The 16,806-nt window shown below is 50.1% G+C and overlaps 1 long non-coding RNA gene across 1 annotated transcript; it reads left to right on the forward strand.

The window, feature by feature from the left end:
* The first annotated feature begins 2,849 nt into the window (after positions 1 to 2,849).
* On the forward strand, positions 2,850 to 16,752 carry LOC130683298 (uncharacterized). Its single transcript, XR_008996878.1, has 3 exons — positions 2,850 to 3,207; positions 12,955 to 13,126; positions 13,601 to 16,752. It is a non-coding gene; the product is annotated as an uncharacterized LOC130683298 (long non-coding RNA).
* Positions 16,753 to 16,806: the final 54 nt, after the last annotated feature.

Genomic DNA, 16,806 nt, shown 5'->3' on the forward strand with positions numbered 1-16,806 from the left:
CCACAATCAAAACGAAGTCCATTGGCTTTCAGTTTATCCAATTCATGATTTGTAAACATGTAGGGCATTTGTGTCAGTTCTCCATGGTTCCTCAACATACCCTGAGACACGGGAAGTGCTCAGCGCCCCCTGCCAAGGCTTGTCCCTCCTGCCACCCTGGTCTGGTTTCCTTTCACATCATGAAGGAGCAAGTCACTGGATTGCCTCCTTCCCTCCCAGCAGGGGCAGAGGACCCAGGGTGTTGGAAGAAGAGTTCATAAATAGCAGCAACAGTGCTGTTGGGCAGTTACGTCTGGGGAGGTCGCTCCCTGCGCACTAGATGAAACCTTAACCTGGATGGGGAGGGTTCTTGATTCTGATAGAGAAAGAATTCTCAACCAGGTAGGAATTCATCAAAATGAGAGGAGAAGCAAATGCCAGAAGCCTGCAGGTAGCAGAGAGCAAGGAAGAACAGAGGGAGAAGAGGGAAGGCCATTGAACTCCCGTTCAGTACAGGACAAATCCCTTGCCAGCTCCCAAAGCCAAAGTCACCTGGCACCCAGTGTCCACTTGAATCTGCATGGCACAGAACTAAGCCCCTACCACCCCAAGATTTGGGGGAGCCACAGAGCACTGGATAGAGCGAGACTATGTTCTGAGAACTTCCCAAAACAAAGAAAGGAGATCTTCAGGCAGGCTGCTAAAGAGCATGATCGCACAGCTGCAGTCCTGTCTGGGTCACCCAGGCGATGGGAATTTGCAGGCCCAAATCAGAGCTCTCAGCAGCCCTTCTTCCCTTGTCTGAAGTAGAACAGAGAGAGAGAGAGAGAAGACTAATGCTTAAGTCTAGAAAATTGAATGAAATAGCAAAATAACAAAGACATTTACCACTGAAAGAGAGCAGACACAAAATGCAGTAAGTTGAGTGGTGAGAAGGCTTTATTTAAGGCAAGGTACACACTCAAGAAAGGGAAGTGTGGGCAGCCTCAGGGAAGAGGTGCATTTAAAGCTTAGGATTCGTGTCTTTTAAGGATTTCAAGACTGGGGCAAAGGGCCGGCAGGGGTGCGTAGGCTGGACATGTGGTCTCCCTATGTCTATCTCTGGTGAGACATTATGTCACCACCCATAGTCAGACCTCTAGATATTCTGTAAGATAAACGTAACACAGAGAATTTCTTGATCCTGTTCTTCTCCAAGATAGTGGTGACCCATTTAGGCTGCTTGCTCTGCCTTAAGATAGGGTTGATTGTTGATGCTAATCACCATAAAGTATGTGAGGAATCTTACCTCCTAACTCCCCGGTTTTTAAAATGGAACCTTAGCCTTAAGATGGAGTCCCTCCCGTTCTTACTACAGTACTTACATCTTGGCACTTTTCACCATAGGCAGGAAAAAGTAACCATGATGCTTGTCCCGTGGCCCTACTCTATCTACTTCAACAGCATCAGAAGGAAACAGGTTGAATGGCTTCAACTGGGGGGAAAGGGGGTCTTGTGAGAGACAGATGCCAGTTGCTGCCAGTTAGCTGAAAAAACAGCTCCCACGGAACGTGTGGGGGACCCCAGGTTATTCATCTCCAGGCATGAAGAAGAAAATAAGCATTAACAGAATCGTCTTCAAGTGGAATAATAATCCCATTAGGCACCTATCTTTGAGTTATTTTGGTATCAAAGATCAGACAAGACTATTCTGAGGCAGGAACAGTAAACATTAACCCCACCTGACTGAGACACTAAAAGAGAAATGAGGTGACTGATGTAAGTGACATAGTGCATCAGTCAGAACTCTGGCCACCTGGTTTTTCAACACCATGCCTGGAATGCAGTTGTTGATTGACACCTGGTATATGTTATTACCAAACTGCGTACAAATGTGGCCGTTCTGCATTGTCTGTATTGCCCATTAGGACTCATGCTAATAGCAGCCATGGTAATAAAGGCTGATTCTCAGCTGCCCTGTGGGCCAGGGGCTGTTCCAAGGGCTTCACATGAATTAGCCCCCCATCCTCTCAGCGCTCCTGCAGGGCTGGTGCTGTTCTCCGCTTTTTACAGATGACGAGGCAGAGGCCCAGAGGAGAGTTTAAGGAGCTACCCGAGGTCACCCTGCTTGTAAGGGGCTAAAGCTGGGCTTGGGACTCAGGCAGGCAGGCTCCACAAGGCAGGCTCTGCGGCCTCCATGAGGAAACCAGGATAAGGAAAAACAGCTATGGGAAAGCACTTCTCCCAGATCGATGAAACTGCTTTGCAAACGGGTCTCAGCCACTGTGGAGTAACAGCCAACTCTCTCACTCCTGAGCAAACTGCGTGAAAGGGAAGGAGGAGCAGGTGGACGCGGGAAGTCAAGGGCATGAACCACCTGTAACTTGGTTGCACAGCCTCTGTGTGATCTGGAGTGGACAGCGTCAACTGACAGTGAGTGTGACCACGGGGGAGAACAGGTGAACATCAGGTCCCCAGGTTATGGCCAAGCCCATATCATGAGAAAGGACCTGCTCAACAGCCCCCGTCTTCCAATAACAGGATTACAAGGCCGGGTGCGGTAAGTGCTGACACGCTCGATGGACCACAGACCCGGCCAGGACTGGGCGCCAACCGACGGATTCCTGATACTGTCTTCCAGTTGCCAGACTATGCTGCTTTCCAGTACATTATTTGGAATATAAAAGCTAAAATGTAAGAAAAGCATTTTAATATAAATAATTTCAACCACAACATGGCAATTGGCTTCCGATGAAGTTGGCAGGAAAAGGTAATGAACTCATTCCGATTGACATATTTACAGATTCTCCTGCCAAATCCAATTGGCAGCTTCATAATTATGGAAACGTCCGTGTTATTTCCACTCAACCAGGGCTCGGCCTGCTGGTATCTGATTCAGTGTTTACTTCATGAATGAGGTCAGTTCCCAGCACAGCTGGGGTTTTAGCAAAGGAATCAGAGCTGCTGGTCAGCAGACAGCATTCCCACTAGAATCTGACCGGAGTTGTCGGCGTTGCCAGGACGACGTTCTCATAGTTTACCCAGGCTCGCCACTCTCTCTGGCACTTTCTGGGGCCTGGCTCTCCTCACCGCCCTGCCAACGCTCCCCTGTGGGAGCACAGGAGCCGCAGCTGGCACACGGCGGGCCTGCGACCGGGTTCCCACGGCACACTGCTTTGCTCTCCACCCTGCACCCTTGCTATGGCGACATCTCACCCCTTAGGAGCTTCAGGACTGCCAGGAAACAGGGTAGGTGGTTTGTTGATTTTTTAATCATTTATTCCAGGATGGCTGCACTTGTGTAGTGAGGGGTGACTCAGAGTGCCTTGGAAGCCACCTCCAAAGGTAACTGTCCCACAGGCCAGAATGTCCCTTAGGCCAGCTCCCCACACTGGTGAAAACAAAAACAAAAGCTCACAAGAGCTCAAAACACTCATTTTAAGCACACACATTTATGGAATGGTGTTCTCTTAAGTTTACGGAGGTTATTGGGAAAACTGCTGAGAGCAGAAAGGAAAGGTGACCGTCCTCAGCGACAGGCCCCACTCCAGAGGACGTCAGAGCAGCAAGGGCCTTAAGGCCCCGGACCGTTCACCTAAGCGCCTCACCACTGCAGTGATAAAGCGTGTGGTCCAGGTCCAAAGTGCCCCTCTCAGCTCGGGAGCCATTTCTTTATCTTAGCACGTAAGATCGTAGGAAGCTTGAAAACGGCGCTTTGGTTTGGACCCCAGAATGACTGTGAGCACTGTCTGCAGGAACAGTTTTGTCTAACAAAACCTAGGAGGAAAAATCTGGAGTAGGAGGTGGTTTAGGCCTGGATGCAAAGGCAGATTGTCAGGAAGCTTCTTCCCTGTCCACATGGAGGATGCAGAGCACGGGCCAAGGGCCACGCTGTCACCTCCTAATGGAACAGTGGGGCCAGAGCTACGGAGGCGGGCCCAGCACGGGGACAACAGGCGGGGACCTGGGCCCAGCTGTAAGGAGGTGAGCTCTCTCTTCCCCTGGCTTCCGCAGGAGCCGCTGTAGGATAAAGACTCCACTCTCTCTTATCTAAAGCGGGGGACCAGCAGCCACGGGAGATGTCAGAGCATCTCTGCCGCTGGAGGGTCCAAACAGCCTGACGGGGTGCAGTTCAGACCAGTTCTCTTGCACACCTTCCTCAGGAGCACAGCCTGTCTCAGACCCAGGACACTCTGTCTCCCCGTTGCCATTACTCACCGAGACACCCAGCACCTGCCATCAGCCCTGTAGCCTGTTGTATCCGTCACTGTCACAGTCATGTCAGCTTACAATCTAAATGGTCTTTTCCCTTGAACGTGCTTCTGGAAGTTTGTGAAGATGGGGCCCACAACACAGTTTATTCCTTCACCCTTTCTGGCCTCAGGGCCTGTGCTCTTTGCCCACTTGGCCATCACCACGCTGGCCACTCTGCTGATGCTTGAATGCACTGGACCCACATCCACCTCGGGGCCTTGGCACGGACTGGTTCCTCTGCCTGGAACACTTTCTGTCTTCCCCACGGCTCCCTCTCTCCCTTTGGGTCCTTGCCCACATGGCTGCTAATCAGCAAGGCCTTCCTGACTGTCCCCTTCACAAGTGATTACCCCCAAGCTCTTAGCGCTACCTGAACCAGCCCACGTTACTCATCGTGTTCCTTACCGGCCTCGCGTTGGAACACCAGTTGCACGTGGGCAAGGAGTATCTTACTCTTGTGTGTACTGTCACCACCTAGCACGAGCCCAGCGTTGCACTCAATATTTATCAAGTGCTCACCGCACGGCCAGAGGAGTCTAGGTGCTGAATATTTTTGCAAAGATTTCTGTAGCAATTGAGGAATTCTAAGTAAATTCTTGAAGCTGAGGGGAGCTGCATGTGCCCTGCTTCCTTGGAGAATCAAGGAGCTGGACTCATGCTCTGTCTCTCTCCCTCCTCCTTGCTACCCTTTTGCTTCTGTCTATCTGCTTTCCCAACAGACATAGGAAAGTGGGGTCATTCTAGAGGGGAGACAGAGCCTTCTCTGATTTAGGGACTCAGGTGTTTGCTCCACTGGGGCTAGTTGGTCCTGCCTTTGTATGAGCTCCCAGGAGGAAATACATCTGAGATGCTGTCACCCTCCCCTGCTTGGAACAGAGCAGTTTGACTGGCAGAGCTGTGGGCAAGGCAGCCCAGGCAGGCAGCCGTTACCCAGGCCTTCCAGGGGGAGCTGGAAAGCTGATGCCCAAGCCACAGGAAACAGGACAGCAGCCTGCTGCCAACAGCCTGACTGGAAAGTGTGGGTAAGGGCCACCTGGAGGAAGCAGGCCCTGCAGCGCCTCCTCCTCCTGGCGACCCCAGGAGTTTACTTCTGTCAGGCACTCAGGGTGCCCACTGTGGGGAGAGGCCCTTCCCGCTCTCGCGCAGTTTTCTAATTTGAAAGCTCCCTCGTCACGCCCAACAAATCAGAACTTCTCTCCTTTCACCTTGTCTGAAAAGCCTTTTGTGGGATTGGGAGTGACCCCCAAAAGTAACTTCTCTGTTCCTGAATGAAGGGGAAATATTTCCAGGTCACAGGGAGCAGTCTGCTGTGCCAGCACCAGGCACCTGGGAATACTGGGTTATGCCCCCCAAGCCTAGTTCCCCAAACGTGGGCCGGCCACAGGTTCAGAAGCGAACCACGGGCAGAGCAAAGAAATTGCAAATCAAGAGGCTTATTATTTTCCCCCATGAAGTGTTTTGAAACCCAAGTTTCCACATTTTTAAGGGTTTGATGTCATAAAATTCCCATGTACAACTGCATTTTGAAAAAGAGTCATTGTGTGTGTGTTGGAATCTGAGAGGTCGAGCATATAACTTAGAAAATAAACTGCTAAGCTTTGAATTGGAGGTGCACAGACTGGGCCACCACACTGTAGCACAGGCTACAGTGAATTCATGTGACATTGAGACTGTCCCAGAACTGTCTAGAAGTTAGATATTAGTCTTCTGTAAAGAATGGGGACCTCCGAGCACCAGCTGCTGTTATTCCAAGTGCAGTGTAAGCAGGGTTCTATTTAAAACCTTCACACCTGGTACTTGGATATTTCTTGTTTTCCAAAGGGTGCCTTCTTCCCCTCAGATTCTTTTCCACCTTCCCTTTTCTGTGTTAGTCTGGTTTAACCCATCCTGCTAAGCATGCAGGAAAAGGCAACTGTAAAAGCAGGTTACAAGGAGGTGGGGGGGGTTGCTCTTCTGTCTTTGCGGCTGACACCGGACTCAGATGGAAACAGGACAGTCCTAGGAGCCGCGGTCGGGACTGAGGGGTGGAGGGGGCCCCAGACACAGGGAAGGAGGAGTGTTTCCCTGTAGCAAAGGCAGAAAGACTCTCAATACCATGTGCCTCCCACACTGCTCTGGAAGGCCCTTGGATGTCCCTGGGTCCCATGGCGCCTAATCTACATAAACTCCACATCTATCAGTGCCAGTTGCTGAGATGGGGAGGAGACTCAAATGAGCACATAGTTCTTATTATGGTCTAGGTCCAAACTCTTTCTTGCCTTAATTATGGGGTGGAAAGCAGTGAGGCTCAGATACTCCAGGATGGGAGATTGAACACTGTGGATTTTGTTCCTCTATTTATTTCCCCGATTATGTAAAACTTCTCACCTCTGATCTCCAGAGGGGCCTCCCCGCCGCCTCCTTCCTCCTCTTCCTCCTGGGCACAGCCAGTGTCGAGTGGCAGGAGCAGCTCGGAATGACACTGGCAGGGACAGAAGTGTGCTGGCACGGGGCCCGTGGTCATCAGCCTCGAACAAGGCATCACTTGTGTGTAGAAGCTTTTCGAGGCGGTTTCACAGATACAGGGACGTTGGACAGAGAGGAACAGAGAAATTCCAGAGATTTTTCACGTGCAAGCGGATATTTCCTTTGAGAGTTCCTAGACTAAATAATACTCCTTGTGTCTACGGGACGGTGTCTACTGCTGGCCTGGCGATGTTCTGGGCGTGCAGGGTGAGCGCAGGGAGCCCACGGCGGCCTGGAGGGAGACGTAAGCAGAGGAAGATGAAGTTGCCCGAGCAAGTGTCTTCGCTGGAAGAACATGGGGGTCATTCCACCTCTGCCTGACGTGATGACCATTTCAAATATGGGGGAAGAATTTGTTGGCCAGACCTTTGGAATGAAATAGGCTGGACTTCTAAGAATCACTAGGCCTCTCTACTAACTATTTTCATAGATACATATTTAATAGACTTTAGTTTTGAAAGCAAAATCCACCCAAAGTCCACACTTCACACTGGGGTTCACTCTGAGTGCGGCACATTTATGAATTTTGATACATGTGTGACTCCATGGGTCCGCCCTTATAGCGTCACACAGAGCAACTTCATTGCCCCCAAATCCCCTGTGCTCCCCGTTATCCATCCCTCCCTACAGCCCCTAGCAACCACCGATCCGTTTACTGTCCCCATAACTCTGCCCATTCTAGAATGTCACATAGTTGGGATCGCATGATGGATAGTCATTTCAGATTGGCTTCTTTGCCTTATTAATATGCATTTAAGTTTCCTCCATGTCTTTATCAGGTGTGATAACTCATTTTTTCTTAGTGCTACATAATGTCCCATTGTCTGGATGTAGCCATTTTCATATATATATATATAAGATGGAAGTAATATAATTTATTCATAACTAGTATAGTAAAATCTATGATAAGGTAAAAGCAGTATTTGGCTTAATTAGAATCAGCCCTGTTATTATCCTGTTTTAATAAGTAAACTGAAGCCCAGAGAGGCCCTGACTTACACATGGCAGATAAGTCAGTGGGGGGAGATCCATAAAAGGAACAGAAGAGTCTAGAATCCCAGCCATTTGCTCTATCACAGATCAGAGCATAATGCACTGGCTTAGGTTGGTAATGTTCTAAGTTTACATATACAGGAAGGGGGTGGACAGTTTTGCTCAGCTCCTCATGTTGCCACGCAAAGGCAGTTCTTTAGAGTAACACTCCTTGCTTCTCTCCCTCCCGGTTAACATGGGCTCCTCTCACCCAGTCCTGTCCCAAGCAGGAGGAGCCCCCTTCCCAGCTGGGCAGATGGGGAGGAGCCGGGCATGCTCAGACTATTCTCTCTCCCTTCCGGGACCATCCTGGCTGCAAAGAGCACACTGGGCAGCTGGGCAGCTGTCAGTCAGACAGGACAGAGCAGCACACAGGATTCAGGAATACAGCATCAGCGAGCCCACTTGCCCACAGATCTAAGCCGTGTCCTACGAACAACTTCATAAAAATAATGACAGTAACGCACCAGTCTCGGTTCTCTCTGTCTCCTGCATCTGATGGGTCATCCTGACTGAAATAGGGAGGACACCCCGTCCCAAACCTAATACCATCATAAATAGCTTTTAAAAGGCTCCCATCGCATTACCAGCCAGCTTCTCTCTGGTGCCTAAATGTCTCTACCAGCATTGGGTCTGGTAACTTTGAAGCTATTTTAGGCCTGAAAGACAAGACTTAGTGGACTGAAGGAGTAACATTCCTTTAAACACAGTAAAAGCTCTGAACTAGTCTGGAAGTGTAGCCAGCCTCCTTTCAGGGCATCACTGGAGCCCTTAGAAAAATCTGACTGAAAAACTGATTTTAGACCAGAAATTCAGCTACCTACAGCCTGAACAACAGTTCTACCCAGAAAGGCCTGCAAAGAAACTGTATCAAACTACACTTGCCATAAAACAAAAGCAGATATTAAGACCACACCCAATTTTTTGTCAGAGGTTGCAAAGAACTGCCCTCTCTTCTGTCTCAGTGGTCGATACACATTTTCACCCTTTGAAGTCCGTCCCATACATCCGGGTCACTTTGTAACACCTGAATTTTCTTGAGCCAAAGTTGAAAGAGTACCACAACTTATTAATAGTGCCAGTGAGAGTAAAAAGTTTTAACTCATCTGTGTAGGGACTATACAAGAACTGAATGAACCCCTTGATAACAGAACCTAATTTTTCTAGATGTAGTGTCTCGTGTACAGGAGAGCCCATTAATATCTGCTAATGAGGAGAGCCTGGGGACTGGGGACGGGGAAGTTTCCCGAGCACAGTCACCACCTCGGTGGAGGTGAGCTGCTCGGCAAGAGAGATGGTGACTGTCACCATGACTGGCATGTTGGGACTCTCCCTTCCTCCCTTGCCCATCTCCACTCAGCTGGGAGAGACAAATAGGCCAGGCCCTGTTCCACCAGAGGATGCATGCGAGGATGTCTTCTGGAGGCCCTCTGGAAGAGGTTCCACTTTCTTTCTACAAGCAGCAAGCAGACAATGCCCCTTCCTCTTCTTCCTTTCATGACTGTGGGAATGATTCCTGGAACCGCAGCAGCCATTTATGACCATGAGGTGATTAATCAACTTTTTCTAAAGCCTGGCGCACAAGGGCTGCTCCAGTTGCCATCCTCCCCTCTCCCAGTGTACCTATGGTGATCGTGGGACCCTGGAAATGAATGCTTGGGACACCATTAAGCCAAAGAAGACAAGCTGTCCTATCAAAACCAACTGCTGGCCTGCTACCCGCAGCCAATGCACACAGAGCAAGATGTTAGAACTGTCTCAGTGTTGGCAAAGGTTCTGAAGCAGAGAACAGAGGGGTAGGTGCCAATGCTCCCTTCCTCCACAGTGAGGCGCTAGACTAGCGCAGCAGTGCCCGTCTGAGAGTCTGGGACCACCCACAGGCTGGAGGGTGGGGAGGCCAAGAGGGAGAGACTGGGAGTCAGAGGATTTCTTTGAAGAGCTGTTGGGTGCTGTGGCACTTGCCCTGTCCTCCCCTCTCCCCCCAGGGATGAACGGAGGGCGCCTAGTGAAAAGGATTTCAAGGAGGCCATTCAGAGCTGACACACATATGCAGGAGCTTGGTGGACCAGACAGCTGGTGTCCTTTGTGTGCCTAAGAAATCTTAATGGCAAGAAGCCCTAAAGTCCATTCAAGGAGAGTCAGAACAATGTATGTGTTATATACATATACAGATACATATGGATACATATACATTCCTTATATATAGTAAATATTATAAATATATTTTAATATGTATGATAGATATAAAATTAATGCGTGTGTGTATATATCTCCTATCAGGTCTGTTTCTCTGGAGAACACAGATTCACATTTAGAGGGTGTATATACCCTTTGAGAAGCACCCCCTCCCCATTTCCCACCACAGGCTACTGGTCGTGAGCAACAAACTTCTTCATTCGTTGGGAAGAAATTTAACTTCAGTGAATCCTGTTGCACAGAGACCCTGTAGACCTGAAGTGACTAGTGGACTTTTTGTTATCCAACAGCCACTGGAAGATCACAGGGCTGCCAAGAGTTCACCAGGGGTGGGGGGTGGGGGTGGGGGTGCTGGCAGAGCTGCCCGATTGAGGGTTGAAGAGGGTTTTGGTCTGGTGTGTCCACAAGCCCCACCTGCACCACACCCTGGGTTCACGGCCATGGCATCTGATGCGTGCAGTTGGTGTTTTTAGATGGAACCTAAATATTTCCCAGGTCCCTTCTTCCAAACACTACACTTCTGTTTTCCTCCTTGGAAATCTCTAGATTTTCAGATTTTTTTCTCCTTGGAAATCTCTAGATTGCTCTCTAGAACACAATACTATGTGGGGTTTAGCCCTTTGGTTTAATTAAGTATTAAAAGTAGCTTCAAGGAGCATAGAATTATATGATTCCTCTTTAAATGCACATGAAAGGCAACTCTTTTCAAAGGCATATCATTTCCCCTCCCGCAAGAATCCTGCAGGAACTGGGAGTGCTGGCTCGAGGGAGTTCAAGCTGCATCTCAGCTGGTGAGAAATGAGCTGGGTCTTGCTCCAGACAGTGTGTTGAAAACCACCAGACCAGGAGTAGCTAACGCTTATCTGTCTCCGCTGACTTCCCAGGAATAAAGCGGGGGGTTTCCTGGCCCATGTGGGAAGCATCGTCAGCCTGCGCCTGGAGGTGCAGGAAGAGGGAGATGGGGCAACGTGGGCTTCTTCACCCCTGCTGCTTCATCTCGCCTGGTGTCCACTTTGTCCAAGTTCTCTCAGTCCCTGTGCAGAGCAGGCTAGGTCCAGCCAGGGTGGTGCTGGTACAGGATGGGGCAGCTCGTGGGAGCAGATGTTTTCTGATGGGGGAAAGGGAGCCACTTATCCTGGGTGTGAATGGAATTCAGTCAGAGGGGAGGCTGCAGCTATCGTTCCCCAGGCTCCTGTCCTGACCCTGGGAAAAGTTCTCCAAATCCTTAGGTGAAAGTACTTCTCGCCCTCCTTCCCTAGACAGCTCAATGCAGTAGACGCTGACTGCGTGCCAGACACTGGGTGGGCTCTGAGATGGAGACAGGCCCCTCTCCTCGTTGTGGTTCAGGAGGGGAGATATCATGACAGCTAACTGTGAGGGTGCAGTCTGTCACTGCCAGCTGACAGTACCATGAGAACCCAGCTACCAACGTGATGGGGGCTGCTGGCCTTGGAGGAAGGAGAGGGGGTCAGGGAGGTCCACGAGGCCAGCGACCATACACTTGGCTTGGATGGATGAGCAAGAAAGGTCCAAGTGAGAAGGCATCAAGAAAGCAGGAATGGAATTCAAGGTGTGTGGGTTTCGCAGCCTGGCCAATGCGTTCCCAGAGCATCCAGGAACTGCGTGGGCTGGGGGCAGAGGGGCCTCCTCAGGGATTTCAGCGGAGGAGGCTGGACAGGTGAGCAGAGCTGGAAAGGGTCTTCCTCCACGCTCCACTCTTGAATATGCACTTAGGCAGACCTGGCCTTCAGGCAGGAGGAGCCAGCAAAGCTTTTAAGGAGAGAAGTGATGGCTGTTCCCAAGAGCCACGCAAACTGTGGATCTGTGAGCAATTTCCTCCTGCATCTCCAGTATCCTGTGGCACCATGCCTGGCACACAGTCAGTGCTCCATTAATGCCTATTGAAGAGCAGATTCGTGGAGTTACAGCCCCGTGTGGAGGCAGCAGGCAGGCCATCCATGAGATGAGTCCAGACTAACCTACTGACAGTCAGATGCCTGCTGCCGACACCATCTCACTCCAGCCCTTGGGCAGCTCCACGTGCTCCCCAGCATCTTGCTACTGTGCTTCTCCTGGCTCCTGCTTGCCCTGAAACCCTGCTCTGCCCTGCCCTCTGTTCTGCTCCACCAGGTGCTTTACCTCCTCAGCGTCATGCCAATACAGGTGTAGCCCATTCCTTTGATTTGCAAACCAAATAATAATGCAGTAATAAATAATTATACAAATCTCAACAAAATATGTTTCCATGTATTCTTGCTGAAGGTTTGGGGAGATGGAGCAAGTTGGCAAATGCAAACAACCTAAAGGTGCTCTGAAGCATCCAAAGGCCATTTCTGCCATCTCAGTCCTGGCTTCACCCTGCTTCTTGCCTCCTTTCCCTCCCTCAGGTTCCTCCCCTTCCTCCTCTCTTTCTTCCCAAATACCTGTTCTTTTGGTTTACAGTTCCAGGTGGTTGGGGGGCTTGGTTTTGCTTTTTGGTCTCCCTTTCTCCTAATTCTGCGGGCCTCGCCTGGCACCCCTTAGCTGGATATTTCTGTAAACAAAGACCTTTTGTTCCCTAAGAAGAATGCTGGTTCCATAAGGTAGGAAAGTCATTTTCCCCACACCGCAGCATTATGGGGCAGCTGTGTGTTATTCTCAGCACCAGAGGGGATGAGAAAAGAGATACTCCTTGAGGCAAATGTGGGAGGACAAAATTCTTTGCTTGACTAGATGTGTTCAGGCTCCTGAACCTTCTCCTAGACTTCTCTGTGCCCTTCCTTGTAAAATCCAGAATTGGCAAGAATCCTGCTAAGTCAGTTCAGCAAAGACCGCCACCCTGCATACCTGGCCAGGTTCCTCACCCCCACCAGCCCCCAGGTCAAGTATAGCCACCTGGCCTGCAGGAAGCAAGAAACCCCTTACCCCAGTGCTTCTTCCTCTTACTGAGCCCCTGCAGCCGTGACCACCTGAATAAAGCCCGGCTTACCATCTTCAGCAGGTGTCAGTTGAATCATCTTGCTTTGACAGGAGGGAAGACTTAACCCAGAGCGATGCAGCTTGGTATCTGATCACTGAGATGAACCGGCTGTGTGGGCCGGTGGCAGCTAGGACAGGAAGAGAGCTCTTCCAGATGACCTTATAAGGCGAGAATTAACAGTCCGGGGCACCTAACAGGGTTTGGGAGCCACCGATGAGAGAGGTAAGAGACGAGGGGTTCACTGGTTAAGCCTCAGGGGCTGAGGAGGGTTGGAGAGGGCAGTGACAAATGAGGAAGTTGGAAAGAGAAGCTGTGAAAATGTGAGTTTTCAGTATTTTGAGTAGGAGGAGACAGAAGCTGAGAGGCACCCACTGGGCTGAGGTGGTTTTTCTGAGCTGTGAACAAGAGTGGGCCGTGCCAACGCCAGGGCCCGGGAGAGCTCTTGAGACCGGCAGGCGTGGGCCGTGCCCCCACCCAGAGTGTTTGCACAGGCAGAGACCCCGGTCCTCGGCCCCAAACCTCAGCAGACCTTGTCTCGCTGCAGGGATCGGGAACTTGCCCAAAGCCCCAGTGCGTTTCCCACCCTTAGGTGTTTGCTACAATTACTGGGTTTCTTCTCGGAATGCTTCAGAGGTTTCCAATGTAATCCAGACGTTTCCCCCGTCACTTGTGTATTTCTGTCCCATATCTATTCAGCATGGCCGGGGGTCAGTGAAAGAAGCCTGGAAACAAGAGAGCTGGATGTCCCTGGGCTCAGCCGCGCCGAGCAGCCCCGCACCCACCATGACACAGAGGGTGCTGAGGCCAACTTGGTGCAAGCAAGCTGCACGATCCCAAGCATGCAGAGACTAGTGGAAGGCTGCTGTGCGAGGGTCCCTGTGAAAAGGCAGTGTCACAGGCCCACACAGATCCGAGGTGAAGGAGGGGAGGGGATGAGCGGCCCCAGGTCTGCAGGGCACGCCGGGTCTGAGGATACAGCCACGGAGCAGCGAGTCAGAAAACACAGGGCAAAGGCAGCAAGTGTTTCACAAGGCGAAATATATTCCATTCAAAGGCCATCCATTGGTCATTCATTCTGAGATGAAGTAATCCCGTGGGAAGAGCTTTCTTTTTAGAAAATGATCAGAGTAGTATGTGCCACTGGCCTTAAAGTTCTCATTTGGCAAAATGAGAAGTTGGAAACATCAAGTAAGTGCTTCCAATTAAACAGGAGAAAAAAATGGCTGGCTTAGGAAGCCATGAACTTGAGGGTTATCCAGGGCTTGAGTTGGCACCTCCGCACCGCCCGGTTTGCCAACGGCCCTGGTGGGAGGCGTCCTGCGGTGGCGGGCAGAGGCGCGTGGCCCGGCCTCGGGGGTCCTGGCCCACCCTGGCCTCCTTGAAACGACCAACAGCCGCAGGAAGAAAAAGGTCTTGCTGCAGTGTCGTGGCTACAGCGGCACCCTGGGTGACCAGCGCCTGTTTGGATGGACTCTTTTCAGAGAAAGGCTCCATTTTGTCAGAGCTGCTTTCTGAGGATCTCTTCACCACTAAAGACCCCAAAGGGATTGCTGCTGGACCTGGAAAAGGGGGGACGTACTTTTGAGTCATAAAACGGAATGGAAACTAGTGTGTAGTCTGTTTTGCTCGATACGAAAATTGGTTGTTTTATCAAAAAAGCCTGTGTGAGGCCAGCTATGTCTTCTCTCATAAAATCATCCCGCCGCCCAGTAGGAAACGGCGATGCCTATAAGCCGCTTGCCAAGCGGTGCGGTCGTGAGAATCTGGAAGGCGCTCCGTCCGCCTTCCTGTGCCTTTGAAATTTGGAAGCAGGGCCAGGACGGTGATGAAGGAGTGTGGCGCCCCCTGGTGAGAGCTGTTGGGCACACCCAGGTGACCTCCACCTGCAGTGGCCGTAGCTCAGGGTTTCCAGTGGCCTAAACATCGTCCTCCTTTGTGCAAAACCCAGGATTAGTAGCTTTGCACAGGGCCCTTCAGTGCGGAGCTGACATGCTTCAATCTCACAAGACCTAATGTAGATTTTGGCCGAGTGGGGAAGAGATGTTTGTCTCAGCAGGGGATGCACAGATTAGGGAAGGGCTGACATCACAGAGAGCCAGTCAGCCGAGCAGGCCCCAGGGAAGGAGGCCATACGCTATCTTGGGCAGCCATCGCTGCTGCCGCAGCAGGTTGGAGGGTGCGGTTCCTCCAGGGTAAGGACTGGGCAGCCATCAGGAAGTCTTCAAGTTGAACCAAGCAGCCCTGTCCATCTGGGATAAAAGTAGTTTGTCAGATCTGGTTATAGAAAGTCCCAGGAAACACAAATGCCACATGCTTGTAAAAGGACATGGTCTCAGAACAGCCCAGCACCAGGACTTGCCTTCTGGGTTAAGTGGAAAAGCTTGTGAAAGGCCAAAGAAGATGAATTCTGTCCTTCCCAGGTCCTGACTTGAAGCCAAGAGGAAGTTATAGGGAGTGAGTTCTGGATGCTGACCTGATGCTGTAAGATTCTCTCCAGGCTCGTACTTACAAGCCTGAAGTTTCCAGGTTCCAAACTGTGATTCCGTCCAAGGCCAGATGATTTGATTCCCATAAATTACATCTGTCTCCGAGTAGTGTTAATAAGGAGCACTCTGGGCGTGAACCAGGTTCCCCGGGGATCCAAGAGGAATTCCTCTCCCCACCATATGTGTTATTCAGGTGGTGGGTTCCTTCCAGGCATTCCGAAATTCCAGGGAGGGATCAACCACACATTGTTGAAATTAGACAAGAAGGACTTGAATGCATCCCGACCCCTGGAGGAGGCCTGCACGCCCATCTCCTGCAGAGGGTTTGAAGGTCCCTGAAGCTGGTGCTCAGATGGCCCAGCAGGGACCCTGAGAAAGAAATTCAGAAGATTCCTTCATAACATCATCAATCCCACAATCCCACTTGAGAAGGTCTGAAGATTGCATCTACTCTCTGGCTTTAAAATGCCCAATTTTACATAGGTTTGCTTGTTTGGGTTTTTTTTTTTTTTGGAAGTACAAGAACAGCAATGATCAAACTTGGAAAGCATCCTTGCATTTTCAATGGAGCAGAATAGTAAAAACTTTGCTAGGTTCAGAGTCTTGCTGGTGGTGTTGGGAGGGAGGCAGCCCCCAGGGAGGGACACAGGAATGGGGAAAAGAGCTGAGGGTTTTTATTCCCAGTTCTTCATCTTCACAGTGCCTACAGCTTTCAGCCCTGTTCCCTTTTTTCTTCTTACTTTTGTGTCAAATAATGCTTTTTATTGAGACAGAATTCACATACGGGACCATTCGCCCTTTTAAAGTATACAAGGCAGTGGGCTTTAGCATATTTGCCGACTAACACAGCCATCAACACAATCCATTTTAGAACATTGTTATCACCCCAGAAGGAACCCCATATACATCAGCCATCATCCGCCATCTCCTCATACCCTCTCAGCCCTGGGCAACCACCAACCTACTTTGTCTGTAGATTCGCCTATTCTGGACATTTCATGTAGGTGGAGTCATACAATAGCTCATCTTTCATGTCTGGCTTCTTTCACTTAGAATAATGTTTTCAGGGTTCATCCATGATGTAGCATATGTCCTTACTTCATTTCTTTTTATGTTGGCATAATTTCCCATTGCAGGGATGTACCACATTTTATTTATCCATTCACCATTTTATGGCCATTTGGGTTATTTCCACCTCTTGCTGTTATGAATACCGCTGCTACGACCATTTGTGAATACGATTTTGTTTACACACATGTTTTCGTTTCTCTTGTTTAATACCAAGAAGTGAAATTTGTCAGATTATATGGGAAGTCCTTGTGTAACCTTTCCAAGAACTGCCAGACCATTTTCCACCCTTATCTACTTTTCAGGAATCCTAAGAATTGGTCATTATGTTTGACAAAAAAAAATAAA

The sequence above is a fragment of the Manis pentadactyla genome, chromosome 4 (genome assembly GCF_030020395.1).
Source record: "Manis pentadactyla isolate mManPen7 chromosome 4, mManPen7.hap1, whole genome shotgun sequence".
Classification (NCBI taxonomy): domain Eukaryota; kingdom Metazoa; phylum Chordata; class Mammalia; order Pholidota; family Manidae; genus Manis; species Manis pentadactyla.